At 36.7% G+C, this 10,324-nt stretch overlaps 2 long non-coding RNA genes across 2 annotated transcripts in view; one reads left to right on the top strand and one right to left on the bottom strand.

Moving 5' to 3' along the window:
• Positions 1–10,324, bottom strand: part of LOC141376396 (uncharacterized) — a 387,511-nt gene that overhangs the window by 4,167 nt on the left and 373,020 nt on the right. Inside the window, exon 6 of the long non-coding RNA XR_012386404.1 lies at positions 2,257–2,304. This is a non-coding gene — a long non-coding RNA (uncharacterized lncRNA). The remainder of the gene's footprint in view (positions 1–2,256; positions 2,305–10,324) is intronic.
• On the top strand, positions 16–1,632 carry LOC141376394 (uncharacterized). Its single transcript, XR_012386399.1, has 2 exons — positions 16–793; positions 1,040–1,632. It is a non-coding gene; the product is annotated as an uncharacterized lncRNA (long non-coding RNA).

Here is a 10,324-nt window from a genome sequence, read left to right as displayed (position 1 = left end):
TATATATATATATATATTTATATACACTCACACTTACTGGCCACTTTATTATGTATTACCCTACTAGTACCGGGTTGGACCCCCTTTTGCCTTCAAAATTGCCTTCATGAATACTTCATGGCATAGGTTCAACAAAGAACTAGAAATATTCCGCAGAGATTTTGGTCCATATTGACAGGATAGCATCACACAGTTGCTGCAGATTTGTCGGCTGCAAATCCATGATGTGAATCTCCCGTTCCACCACATCCGAAAGGTGCTCTATTGGATTAAGAGCTGGTGAATGTGGAGGCCATTTAAGTACAGTGAACTCGTTGTCAAGTTCAAGAAACCAGTCTGAGATGATTCATGCTTTATGACAAGGCACATTATCCTGCTGAAAGTAGCCATCAGAAGATGGGTACACTGTGGTCCAAAAGAGAAAAGGACAAGGTGGACAAGGTCAGCTACAATACTCAGGTAGGCTGTGGCGATGACATGATGCTCAAATGGTGCTAATGGACCCAAAGTGTGCCAAGAAAATATCCCCTACACCATTACACCACCAGCAGCCTGAACGTTGATACAAAGGAGAATGGATCCATGCTTTCATGTTTTTGATGCCAAATTCTGACCCTACCATCTGAATGTCACAACAAGAAATCAAGACTTATCAGACCAGGCAACGTTTTTCCAATCTTCCATTGTTCAATTTTGGTGAGTCTGTGTGAATTGTAGCCTCAGTTTCCTGTTCTTAGCTGACAGTGGTGGCACCCGGTGTGGTCTTCTGCTGCTGTAGCTCATCTGCCTCAAGGTTTGATGTTTTGAGTGTTCAGAGAAGCTATTCTGCATATCTCGGTTGTAACTTGTGGTTATTTAAGCTAATGTTGCCTTTCTATCAGCTCGAACCAGTCTAATCTCTGGTATCAACATGTCATTTGCGCCTACAAAACTGCCGCTCTTTAGATATTTTCTCTTTGTCGGACTATTCTGTATACCCTAGAGATGATTGAGCGTGAAAATCCCAGTAGATCAGCGGTTTCTGAAATATTCAGACCAGCCCGTCTGGCACCAACACCCATGTCACGTTCAAAGTCACTCAAATCTCCTTGCTTAACCATTCTGGTGCTCGGTTTGAACTGCAGCACATCATCTTGACCAGGGATGTCCAAACTCGGTCCTAAAGGGTCGGAGTCCTGCATAGTTTAGCTTAAACTTCCTTCAACGTACCTCTCAGAAGGTTTCTAGTATGCCTAGAAAGAGCTTGATTAGCTGGTTCAGGTGTGTTTAATAAGGGTTGGAACTAAAATATGCAGGACACTGGCCCTCCAGGGCCGAGTTTGGACACCCCTGGTCTTGACAATGTCTACATGCCTAAATGCATTTAGTTTCTGCCATGTGATTGGCTGATTAGACATTTTCGGTAATAAGCAGTTGGACAGGTGTACCTAATAAAGTGGCCGTGTGTATGTACTACATATACTATACCATACTATATATATTTGATACGATTTATGGTGCTTCATGGAAGTGGGCGAGGCTAAATTTATCTTTTTTTTCCTCACTGAGAGACGCTGATTGGTGAAAATATCTGTACAGCTTCATGGGTAATGTAGATTTCTGCACAAATTCCATGATTTCACACAACTGTTTTTATGAAAAACAAGATAAATTTATGCTACAAATTATGGTCAGAGTTTATTTTGATGGTCCGTTTGTTGAATATAAGTTACATTGCATCTACATGGCAACTAATTCTCATTAGATTGTTGTAAGGTTGGGGTTAGGGTTAGTGTAAGCTGCCATGTACTTAAAGTTTCTTATTGTCAGTTAAATGTTTGTTGAAGGAGCAGTATCAACAGATATTAAGTAGACAGTCTACTAATGCTCAAATAGACCTTCCAAATAAAGTGTTACCCAAATCAATTTAACAAAAGCATTATAATCAATTAATGACCTGAGATGTTTTTTTTTTTAAATAACAATTTCTCTATGGAGAAAAGTAATGGACTTTTTAAAAGTCAAACCGAAATTTTTGCCCTGTATAATTAAAATTGTCCACCTTTGTGATCGAATTTGTCAATCAGATCGTCTTCTGTCATGCCAGAGTATTAGTTTAATCACAATATTGGTAAGCAAACTGGCTAAAGTCTGTGTTAATATAATGGAACACATGGCGTTTAATGGCAAAGCACTGACATCTGTATCCATGTACTTGTGTAAAGTATATTTCTTGGCCTAAATGGATAGTTTACACTTTTCATATCATTTACTCACCCCAGTCATGTTTGGATTTTGGTTCCCACTCACATTGTCTGTTGTGTCCTGCTTAAGAAAAAAAGTCAGAGGTTAGAAATGACATCTTTTTTTGTTTGTTTGTTTTTATACTTTCCACACCACATTTGATTTCAGTCTTGAAATCAAACCTGAATCACATGGCGATCATAGTGATGATCATAGAGTAACACAAACATTCATATATTTTGAATACTCTTTATTTAATTGCACTTTTATATGAACTGATCAGCAGAGATATTCACGTATTTATTTCAAATGTCAACCGATCTGGATCTGTTGGTGCAGTGTGTAACGTAAAGTCAATACCTCGCTTCATTATTAGAGGGGTTAAGATCAGTTACATGAAGAACGTAAGCAGAGGTATCTAATAGACCCTGCCCAACACATATTTCTAGTTTAGTGAGAATATCAGAGGACGGAATGTGAGGAGTCTATTCATCACAACAGCACAAAGGATCATGGGACACCAGTGATTCTGAGTGCATCACTCTCTGCAATAATTAGTTTGAGTTACAAGAGCTGAGAGAAAGAGAGAGAGAGAGAGAGAGAGAGAGAGAGACCATAGGGAATGAATTTAATTAATTCGAACAGAAACCTAGATCACTATGCTATGCGGCTGAGGTGAATGGGAAGACTATTTAAGATATTTTTAGATTTAATTAATTGTATTTGTTTTAACTCATTAGTATTCATGTGATGCTGATTAGCAGTTAGTTTCTCATACTCTAATATTCGCTGTTAGCTCTTCCATTTTTAAACTGTTATTAAAGATACTTGTATTGAATTTATGACCAAGATAATTTAATTATATTTAACAACCCATGTTATTATCCCCCCAAACACACATTTGTATTGCTGTAGATTTTTAATCTCTTCATTTTTAACAATAAAGAACACTCTGAAGATATTTTGTTGTTTTTTTCTTTAATAACTACTGTACAAAACGCAGAGGGATATCTTAATTCAATGTTGTCATGCTGAGGAAAGCAAGCTCTTCACAATGGATGTAATCATAACGACGCCAGCGAAACAAAGGGCCCGTATCCGTAACAGACCTTAAAAGACTTTCAGGCTTATCATCAGTGACATCAGTGACAAATATTAATGTCACATTCATTACTGTCAGGTCTTTGGCAGTAATGAATGAACAGTCCAATTCAATCTGAGGATTCTGTGTGCACAATGGAAGGGAGGAGACGCAATGTTCTTTCTGGATAAGCAAACAATTCATTAAACTCCCAGGAAAAAAGCTGTTGTTCAACATATTGAAATATTGTATACGTATAAAATGACATTTCCGTATCAATTCGAAACCATCATATTAACATATTAGCATTAATGTGCATTATGTAAGAATGTTGCAGTATTGGTTTCAATGCTGGAGGGTTCCCATAGTGAAATTCAAGTATGCCCTTTTTAAATAAAAGCTCCAGCTTTGTTCCTGACATGAATTTTCTAGTTTTACGATATACTCATGTGCCATAAAGAAGGATTGTGTGTCAGTAGACAATACGGATTAGACTTGTAAATCATACAGGTCCAGCCTTTGGCAGAGGGAAAAGCCATACTGAATCCTAATGACAGAAACATGCTGAAAGGACTCTCATGAATGCAAATAAAATAACAGAGTTCGGTTCCACTTTATATTGATGGCCATAACTACTATGTACTTGCGTCAAAAAAATAAATACAATGTACCTAATGTTTCAAAATGTATTGCAGAACATGTCTACCAATACAATCAATCATAAATACATAAATACATGTTACAAATGATTAATTTCAGTGTAAATATATATTAGTTAAGGCCTAATTGTTACCTCACTTAAAAAACATCTTTTGAATCATTGAATAATTAACTTACTTTCACTTTTGACCAATTTAATTAACCTGTGTTGAAATAAATCATGAATAAATGTTAAACTATTTCTGATATATAAAATATTTCTTATTACATGATCAATACATCAAAACATAATTTGTTGCCAACTAGAGATCTGCGTAGGGCTGAATTTTTGGTCCCACTCCTGTCTGCTCCCGCCAGGTTTTATTCCGCACCCTTTATATGTTCAGCCTTTGTTCACCTGCTGCCCGCCCCGCCCCATTTTCTACATGACCTGCTAAATTTAGAAATGGTTTTCAAAATCTCAACGTAAAATTGGGTACTACCAAAAGAGAGATAACAGATAAAACTGTAGGTTATGCAAGTACTGTAGGCTAAATGTCAGTTTTGTTTGCCCCTTTGTGATGAGACATGAGTGCCCCCTTAAACATTGACAAGCAGTGAGGCACTGACTCTTTCAAAGTCAGATTTGCAAACATATCCACTCAATATATATACCAACTACTGATTATGTTTCAGGTACATATTGGGCCAAAAAAGAATGTAAAATGTATAGCGATTAAATGTGCTTCCCAAAAATTTTAGACAAGATGTGCAGCACCTGAAACAACAGATACTGGAAGCATGTGCTGGCATTTCTCCTGTGGTGTTGATCTAATAAATCTATCAGTGAGTGAAGGGTGGGAGAAGAGGGTTGCATTGACAATCCTATACAATGGGCAGCACACTAAACACATTTTGGTCAGAAACTTGTAAAAACCTCATGAAAGAATAAAGTTACGCTAAAACCAAGCACACCATTATATTTCTTGTGAAATTCCCAATAAGTCAAATGACCCTCTTCCTATTGAAAAAAAACAAAAGTTGGATCCAAGATGGCCAACTTCAAAATGGTCACCATGGTGACCACCCATCTTGAAAAGTTTGCCCCCTCACATATACTAATGTGCCACAAACAGGAGATTAATATTACCAACCATTCCCATTTTTTTAAGGTGTATCCATATATATGGGCCACCCTGTATATCACGTGATGGGAAATCGGGCCTGATCACGCGCTTTCAGACTTGATCGGAATCAAACGTTACCTCCCAATCAGGACTTGAATATATATATGCACAGTATATATTCTCGTTATTTTTTAACACATCTATAGTTATGCGGTGGCACAGAATTGGACCTCCTTGTCCTTGCAGCATGACATTACTTTGTTGCAGAGACACTATTGGTTAAATCAAAGAGCACAGAATTTAAGCTCTTTGGTTAAATGCTGGCAAAGTAGACAGCAACTTAAAGCAACTTGAAGCGGAAAGTGCAAGTATGTCTGCGGTCTGGAGGTATTATAAAGATGATAATGACAACATTGCCATAGCAAACTGTGAGATATGTAAACTTGGGATTGCAAGACGTGGAAAGTAAAGGGCTACATTTAACACAACAAACCTGATAAGGCACCTTAAAAACAAACACCTGACACAATACTGCGAGTTTACCCAGGCAACCCAACCGAAGACAAGTCAGCTCACGCTGCAGGAGAGTTTGAAGAGGAGTAAAAAATGCCCCGTGACATCGCCAAGGCTCAGGACATCACAGCCAAGTTAGCACAAATGATCGCAATAAGTGGCCTGGCATTCACCTTTGTAGAGAACCCTGAACCCTGGATTTCTTATGCTTATGGAGCATGTAGAACCTCGATTAGAATTTAAAAAAATTATTATATAAGGATCGAATCAGGTTTCGGTATTGGTAGAAACTCAAAATCAAATGACTCGAAGGCAAAAAAAAAAAAAAAAACCTGATCAGGACATCCCTAAAGGTCCTGATAAATTGTATATATCTTGATAGACTATAATTAATCACTGCTGTCTAATGAATGCCTAGTTAGTATAAATAATCTAGGCAAGCCTTTAAACTGCACTTTAAGCTGAATACTAGTGTAAAAGGGACCTCTGATCTCTAAAAAGGTGCTGTAGCGACAGTAGAGGCCATGATCTTTAGCCTCTTTGTTAGAGCAACCGACTCATATGTGGAGAGTCACCGGTTCGATCCCAGCTCGGAGCAGGTTGGGTGGAGTTGGACCAGTGGGGTTACGCTAGTAACAGCAAGATTAACTTCAATTAATTTGAGAAAATTTATCTATTGAACAATAAAAACAATTTATTTGATCAAATATAGCCTTGTTTTTCCTCCATCTATAGATATTCAAGAGTTCACACTCTCCTGGGTGCTGTCCCAGGAGAGAGCCCTGAGCTTATAAGATCCTCGAGCCCTGGGCTCCCTCCTGTAGCAAGGCGATAGGGGAGTTTGAGCTCAGGTAGATCTCGATGACTATGGATGCTGAGAAGATTTGTACTCAGAGCTTGGCTAAAAAATATGTTGAATTACTTGTTTAAGGTGCTTGTTTTTGAACTGTGGGAGGAAAACAGAGGACCTGGGGAAAACCCACGCGAGCACGTGGAAAAGAACAAAACTTCGCACAGAAATGTTGCCTGGTTATTTATAGTAAGTTTAGAATCATCTGATAGGATAATTAGTCATGAGCTAATGCTGTAACAATCATAAGCACGTGATCCTCTCGAAATTTGTTTATAAATAAACTTCACTTTGTGTCATTTAACCTATGATTAGGGCCAGACACAATCTGTAATGTAATGTAATGTAATGTAATGTGTATTTATATAGCGCATTTATTGTGTATGGCCATACACCCAAAGCGCTTCACAATCATGAGGGGGGGTCTCTCCACACCACCACCAGTGTGCAGCATCCACTTGGATGATGCGACGGCAGCCACAGGACAACGGCGCCAGTGCGCTCACCACACACCAGCTATTGGTGGAGTGGAGAGATAGTGATAGAGCCAATTCGGTGGACTGTAGATATTTTTTACTATTTCTGCACAGAATTTTTTAATAAAATCTGCAGATTTATGTGTAATGATTTTGGGAGTAACCAAAAAATTTAGTATATGAAATAAAAAAACAATATTTTTAAACTTTTATTTAATGTTTACAATGCAAATCCAACTAAATCCACTAAGTTGGTAAAGAAAGCAATTTACTTATATAATGATTAAATATTACGTTCTAAATATTTATTGTAAATAAATCATACCAACATTTTTATATAAGTCAATAAAATTACTAAAATTAATTTAAAAACTGAATCAATATCAATTTACACACATTTACACATTAAATAAATAGACTCAATGATGGGCTAAAAATCTGTGGAAATCTGCAAATTTCTGTGTGGGCCTACCCATGATCTGACCATAGCAATGTGATTTGCCACATCTCTTCGTAGCATCATATTTTTCACACATAGATGCCAATAGGAACTATCTGTAAAGGAATGGCACTGCAGGCATCTAACACAGGCATGGGTCACGCTTAAGCTTTATTAAACCCATCTGATTCTCCACAGACTCACCTGAGACTTATCTGGATCCATGGCTCACTGTGCTAAGAAGAAAAGAAAAAAAAATGCTAAGACAAAGTGATTAGTCTGCAGATTAAAGCAGAGCCCTCTCATTACAGAATAATCCACTGACCTTTTCACACCACTTAACAGTGTTTACACTCTCTGCCCTTCAATCAAACATGCCCTTCGTTTGGACCTGTTGATATATGTGATAACAGCTAGTCTACTCAGTCAAGGGTTGGCCATGTAGGTTAAGCCATCATTTCTCTGGTTTCTAGATGTGCATTATAAGTCAAAGTCAAAGAAGAAGGATATTGTAGGAGGAAAATAAATGCATGATGTGTAAGTGTTAAGTGACTGAATACTCACTAATTAGGAACATCTGTTATTATTTGTAGTTTTTTTTTCAGGTGTCAAGCTATCATCCAAACTAAACGCAGCAAGACTCAAGACACAATTGAGATGTTAATGTGAAGGGCTGATAGTCAAAACAAAGCCCAGGAGTGCTCTGTGATGTGCTTAATAAATGTTTTACTCACCCTTGTAATCATGTTGTCTGATTTCTGATCTATTTAATTGGTTATTCAATAATGCCCAGTGGGCCTAATTTATGAAACAGAATGCCGAATGAATGGGATATCTGTACAAACAGTTTGCCAAATCATTCTTAAGTAACTCGTTGAAACAGGTTGTTGATTAAAAAACAACAACAAAAAAAGAAAGATGACAGACAGACAGACAGACAGACAGACAGACATTTTTAGGTTATTTAAAGGTGCAGTATATACGTTTGGTTGAAGTGTTGGTATTGCACTCTTGGTTCAAAACACATGCAATCACAAGTTGCCAGATTGATGACACCAACAGGAGTGTGCCTGATTATCGAGCCTGAAGGCTGATTTTAATCATGTTCTAAATAAAAGCAACGGCACACAACAGAAGGAATATTTTCATTACTAAAAATATTTTTTTGTCTTAACCAACACCAAATATTTATATTTTAGAAACAGCGTCTATGTCTCACAGGTGAATAACATGATAAACATACAAAAATCATCTTAGGTACACCTCATGTGCTTCATCTAGTGTTAAATGCTAACATTATGAGTTTGATGGCCGTTTGACATGACAGATCTTGAAAATAAACAGTTTGAAATTAAACTTAGAACTGTGACTTAGTGCAAGCCAGCACATATCAGTGATTCAGCATGTACATTTAATAATGTTAAAGAAGTTTAACATGTATTAATTATACGGTCCCACTTTATATTAAGTGGCCTTAACTAACATGTACTTACATAAGAGTTAATAGTTTGTTACAATGTACTTATTGTGTAAATACATGTATTTACTGTGTACTTATGCTTGATTAAAAACATGTATGTAATCACATCTGTAATTAACTTTTGTAATTAGTTAGAACAAGTGTTCTCAAATACATTATAAACACAGTAAGTACATTGTATTTATTTTTCTGATGTAAGTACATAGTAGTTAAGGATACTTAATATAAAGTGGGACCAAGTATTTTATAAACCTTACCATTTTATTGAAGTGCAGTAAGTGCACTATTCTTTTGAATGGCTGTATTTGAAAGCTTCTGTCATGTTTTGTCTGGTGCAAACAGCCAAATTGCTTTTCACTGCAAATTTTATCACATAGCATGTTGTTAGGACATGGGGTTACAATATAACCAGCTCACCTACTGTTTATGTTCATAATATTTTTATTATTTGCTAATTAAAAACCACCTCATGTCGAACTCTGAATCTGCATCTCATTTCGGATTCTGCTACTGTTCACCAGAAGTGACATGTTGGTCATGGGCGCATGCTTTAAGCATAGGCTTTAAACTCAATTCCTGGAGTGCCACAGCTCTGCACAGTTCCGACCCAATCAAACATTGATTTAGCTGAACAAACTAATGAAAGTGTTTATGATTTTTTTGAACACCTCGATTATTTGGATCAGCTGTGTTTGATATAGGGTTGGAGCAAAACTGTGCAGAACTGCGGTCCTCTAGGAATTGAGTTTGAGCATGCTTTAGACTGAATGAATGAAATACGGTAATTCCCTCCAAGGCGACCTGCGGGTGCTGAAATATAATTGGCTGAACTGGCATTGGCCGAGTTAAAGGGACCAAAACAGAGACAGCGTTACAGCACAGAAAACACATTTTCGAAGCAGAATAACTGACTTTAGCATTGTTTTTCAGATAAACAAGAATTTGGCATGCTTCTTAAATATATACTAACATATCATTGTGATATACTTACATATAGCACCTTTAGTTATTTATAATCTACTTATCTTAAATACAGAACATAAATTCAGCACTGTAGTAAAGCAATTCAGAGAAGCAGAGTAATTATATTTACTCTTCATACAAATATATTTTGTAAAATAATCTTCTTTTAAATAACTCAACGAACTTAAACACAACATTCTTTAGCAATTCAAAGAAAGCAATTAACAGTTGCTACAAGTCATGGGCTGCATCTAAAAGCTTAGGCAGTTGACCTGTTGCCATTCAATGACTCTAGAGACAGTGTTTGTGCATATTGGCATCTCATATAATGGGTTTCAGACACATTTTTTAGACAACATAGCTATCAAATCATGTACACTCTAACAATAAAGAAAACTTTGGTGATAATTAAATGAATATTTATATTTTACAAGATTAATTACCCATCAAAAGTGGAAAACACTGGTCAAAATATTTATTTACACACAAAATATCAGCCAAGTTGACTTCGAGAGGCCATTTTATGTTTTGCT

This window comes from Danio rerio, chromosome 10, assembly GCF_049306965.1.
Source record: "Danio rerio strain Tuebingen ecotype United States chromosome 10, GRCz12tu, whole genome shotgun sequence".
Taxonomy (NCBI): Eukaryota; Metazoa; Chordata; class Actinopteri; order Cypriniformes; family Danionidae; genus Danio; species Danio rerio.
Note: the sequence above shows the minus strand (reverse complement) of the source record. Positions and strands in the feature narration are given on the sequence as shown.